This window comes from Notothenia rossii, assembly GCF_949606895.1.
Source record: "Notothenia rossii genome assembly, chromosome: 11".
Lineage (NCBI taxonomy): Eukaryota > Metazoa > Chordata > Actinopteri > Perciformes > Nototheniidae > Notothenia > Notothenia rossii.
In genome coordinates this window covers 43,155,220-43,159,628 of record NC_136910.1, presented here as the reverse complement: position 1 = coordinate 43,159,628, position 4,409 = coordinate 43,155,220, and the positions used below count along the sequence as shown (strand labels likewise).

Here is a 4,409-nt window from a genome sequence, read left to right as displayed (position 1 = left end):
TAGACTTGGTATGTCTTAAATGTCCGGTTAGGATGTATTAGAACGAAATCTAAAATGAAATTTGTAAGTAAGCCATCTGTATGTAAAAAAACACCTGTATGTAAATTGTAAATAAGCCATCTGTATGTCAAATATGTCTTGTATGTCTTAAATGATATGATGAATTGGAAATGGGGGACCCTGATGTAAACAAGACGAAAGTCTTTCTCTGGTCTGCATCCCCTTAACAATTGTATGTTTTGAGCTGTACTGTACTGTACCCAATATACAAGCTGTTAATACACTTTTCAATCAATCAATCAATGCACTGCTTACCGTTTTCATACTTTATATATCTTAGCATATTCATACACACTGTTCATACTGCTCACAGGCTGCTGTGTATATCTAGTGTATTCATACCCCTCACTGTTTATTAATCATTCAATTCATTCTATATTTTATCCTGTGGATTGTGTGCATTACTTTTCACTTTACTGCTTGTTGCACTCCTGGTTGGAAGCTAAACTGCATTTCGTTGTCTCAGTACCTGTAATATGTGCAATAACAATAAAGTTGAATCTAATCTTGAGCAGGAACAAATGTATTTACTTAGTACATATCTGACATTAACGATTAAACACATGTGTGCATTCTTTATAAATGCAAACCGAGTCAAGCCGACTCCGGAGGTGGCGGTATGCACCTTAAAGTGGTTTGCAATCCGCCAAAAAACAGAGAGAAGAAGGCGAAGCAGCAGAAGACGAAGAAGAAGAAGAAGCCGACTCGGAGCTGTCCGACTTCAGGCGAGCTTTTTGAGACCTCCCCCGGCTGCTATCGGCTATTCTCGTCTACTTTCGAGGCGAGCCGCAACGCGTCTCAAACAAGCCTAGTATTTAGCCTCTTTTTGTTTTGAATTATAACTGTCGTTCTGTTCAGATGACAAATGTGTGCGTCAGGTGACTTAAATCATGATATGATGTTTGGTTCTTATTAAAATAGTCTTTCTCTCTAGTCCTCCCACATGTGGTGATATGCCCCTAGAATGTATGTATGTATGTATGTTACACTGTTTTTGCACAAAAATCAGCCAACTGGCTTCCTTTTTTATGTTATTTTCTTTACAATCTTATTTTCCTTTTACAGCGTGAGTGCCTCTCAATCCACGTTGGTCAGGCTGGTGTGCAGATTGGCAATTCCTGCTGGGAGCTTTACTGTCTGGAGCATGGAATCCAACCGGACGGCAGGAAGCTTGGTGACCAGAACATCTCAGGAGGAGGAGGGGACGATTCCGTCAACACCTTCTTCATGGAGACTGGAGCTGGAAAGCACGTCCCCAGAGTTGTGTTTGTTGACCTGCAGCCCACTGTAATCGGTTAATTCTCATTAATTATAAATGATAAAAGTAAAATAAAAGCCTTTCCCCCCCTCTGCCATTCAAAACCTTCAATAATCTAATGCTCATTACCCTTAGATGAAGTGCGCACTGGGACTTACCGCCAGCTATTCCACCCTGAGCAGCTGATCACTGGCAAGGAGGATGCTGCCAACAACTACGCCCGCCCGAGGACACTACACCATCGGCAAGGAGCTCATTGACACAGTGATGGACAGAATCCGAAAGCTGGTCATTACATTTAGAACAGAAGTCAATTTTGCTGAAGAGTATTAAATGGAAATTAATCAGTTTATTGCTAAGTAGGTTTTCACATACAATCATCATATTGTGGTGAATGGCAAAAATAAGTATTGCAAAAGCCAAGTATCATAATAAATATGTGAAGTTTGAAAATGTAGAGCTGTACAGTGTTTTAAACAAACACAAGACATAACAATCTCGTATCACTCTTTCAAAGTGAGCATATTTCCCAGATTCTGGCCCACTTGCATCGCCTTCCTCCACCCTGCAGAATTCAGTTTAAGATCCTCCTGATCACATTCAAAGCCCTCCATGGTATGGCACCCTCTTATCTCTGATCTGTTTTCATTTAATCTATATGTTTACATGCTGTGCACTAATACGCTTTTTTATCATTAGCTGTGAACCCTTGGCACTGCTGTCTTTGTATTATATAAATACATTTATTATTTGATTTTTCTCTTTGTTTCAGTCTGACCAGTGCACCGGTCTTCAGGGTTTCCTGGTGTTCCACAGCTTCGGAGGGTGCACCGGCTCTGGCTTCACCTCCCTGCTGACGGAGCGTCTGTCCGTCGACTAAGACAAGAAGTCCAAACTGGAGTTCTCCGTCTACCCAGCTCCCCAGGTGTCCACCGCTGTGGTGGAGCCCTACAACGCCATCCTGACCACCCACACCACCCTGGAGCACTCTGACTGTGCTTTCATGGTTGATAATGAGGCTATTTATGATATCTGCCGTAGGAACCTTGATATCGAGCGTCTCTCTTACACCAACCTGAACAGGTTAATGAGTCAAATTGTGTCCTCCATCACTGCCTCCCTTCGTTTTGATGGTGCCCTCAATGTTGATTTGACAGAGTTCCAGACCAACTTGGTGCCCTATCCCCGTATCCACTTCCCTCTGGCCACCTATGCCCCTGTCATCTCCACAGAAAAAGCGTACCATGAGCAGCTCTCGGTGGCAGAAATCACTAATTCCTGTTTCGAGCCAGCCAATCAGATGGTGAAATGCGACCCACGCCACTGTAAATACATGGCCTGCTGCCTTTTGTATCGTAGTGATGTCGTTCCCAAAGATGTGAACGCTGCCATTTCCACCATCAAAACCAAGCGCTCCATCCAGTTTGTGGACTGGTGCCCGACTGGTTTCAAGGTGGGCATCAACTACGAGCCGCCCACTGTAGTTCATGGTGGAGACCTGGCCAAGGTCCTGAGGGCTTTGTGCATGCTGAGCAACACCACTGCTATTGCAGAGGCCTGGGCTCGGCTTGACCACAAGTTTGATCTGATGTACGCTAAGCGTGCCTTTGTGCACTGGTATGTGGGTGAGGGTATGGAGGAGGGAGAGTTCTCTGAGGCCAGAGAGGACATGGCCGCTCTGGAGAAAGATTACGGAGAGGTTAGAGCTGATGGCCTGGGAGATGATGAGGAAGGAGAGGAGTATTAGAAAGGCAAACATTCCGCTTTATTGATCTCTAATGCTGTTTTATTAATGTCAATAAAATAAAGTTGTTAATTGACTGAACCTATGCTTTCCTCTCGTCAATAAATACACTGTTAAACATTACCTATCTGCCTAGATGGGTTGTATGTGTTCGCTTGCTCAGTTCAATCAAAAATGTTTTCACAGAGATGCTATTGCTCAATTCAGTCACTTGGAGGCAGTGGTGTTTAACATGTATATATATTTTCTCTGCAGACAGGCATGGCAATCTAGTTAAATGCTAGGTTAATCACTAAATTATTTCCCAACATCAGATGATTCAAGAGTAACATTTGCATATCTTACATTTACTTATTTAAGATTGGATTTGTGCTTTACGTGAGAAGAACAGAGCCCTAACCCCGGCCTGATCTAAAATAGGGTGTTGTATTCACTCTGGCCCAAGGGAGGGATAGTAGTGAGGTGGACATTAGGAACCATGTAAAGCAACATTGAAAAAGGATAAATAGTGTTTTCAGGAGATGAGTGTTTTCACAGGTTTTGTAAACGTTTTTTTATTTTCAATTCTGTAATCACTCACCATGTTCGGTTACAAATAAATGCCTTTTCTTGACATGAGGCAGGGATATTTAATGTAATTAAAACAAAACGGATTCTACAATACACTGACCTAAATGAATACATTCCTGTTGTACTTTCAATTGCCTCTTTGGTAGTTAATGGATTTTGTACATTTATGATCAGTTATTGGGCAGAAACGCATGCCAAATAAGATATGTATTAACACTAACTTAATGTGATATGTCACTTTATGCGTTAGAACATCTCACAACCAGTTTGTTCATTTGCAAAGGAAATTAATCTTAAAACCTTTGTTCTTAAAAGTAATGTGTTAACCCCATGGTGTTCAAATTGACCAGATTTCCATTTTCAATGAATAAAAATATATATATAAAGACACACACACACACACACACGCATAGAGAACCTGTTTGATCCTGTTTTCCCTTGATCTTTACCCTTTGTAGTGCATGTACACAAAACCATCCTAGAACATTATAAACATTTTAGATCTTCCGGAAATGTATAAACATTTCTCGCACTGTCCCCCTCACACCTGTACGCCGGAGGAGGGACAAAACAGAGACATAACCTCACATTACAGTGTATAGTGCAGAACTACAATTATCTACCAGCAAAATGGCCAAAAGATATTCTGCTCAGAGAGCCTTGGAGCTAATGAGAGTGAGTGGAATGCATTAGAAGAACACGGTGAAGTGGAACAGGAAGACATTTCTGAAGATAAGGATCATGTGAAGGTAAACTCAGAATTTGACAGCAAATTGG

General features: G+C 41.7%; 1 pseudogene across 1 annotated transcript; it reads left to right on the top strand.

Moving 5' to 3' along the window:
* The first annotated feature begins 1,131 nt into the window (after positions 1 to 1,131).
* Positions 1,132 to 3,065, top strand: LOC307024132 (tubulin alpha-1C chain-like; annotated as a pseudogene). The gene is made up of 3 exons (XR_013810592.1): positions 1,132 to 1,354; positions 1,454 to 1,606; positions 2,091 to 3,065. The product of XR_013810592.1 is annotated as a tubulin alpha-1C chain-like (transcript).
* Positions 3,066 to 4,409: the final 1,344 nt, after the last annotated feature.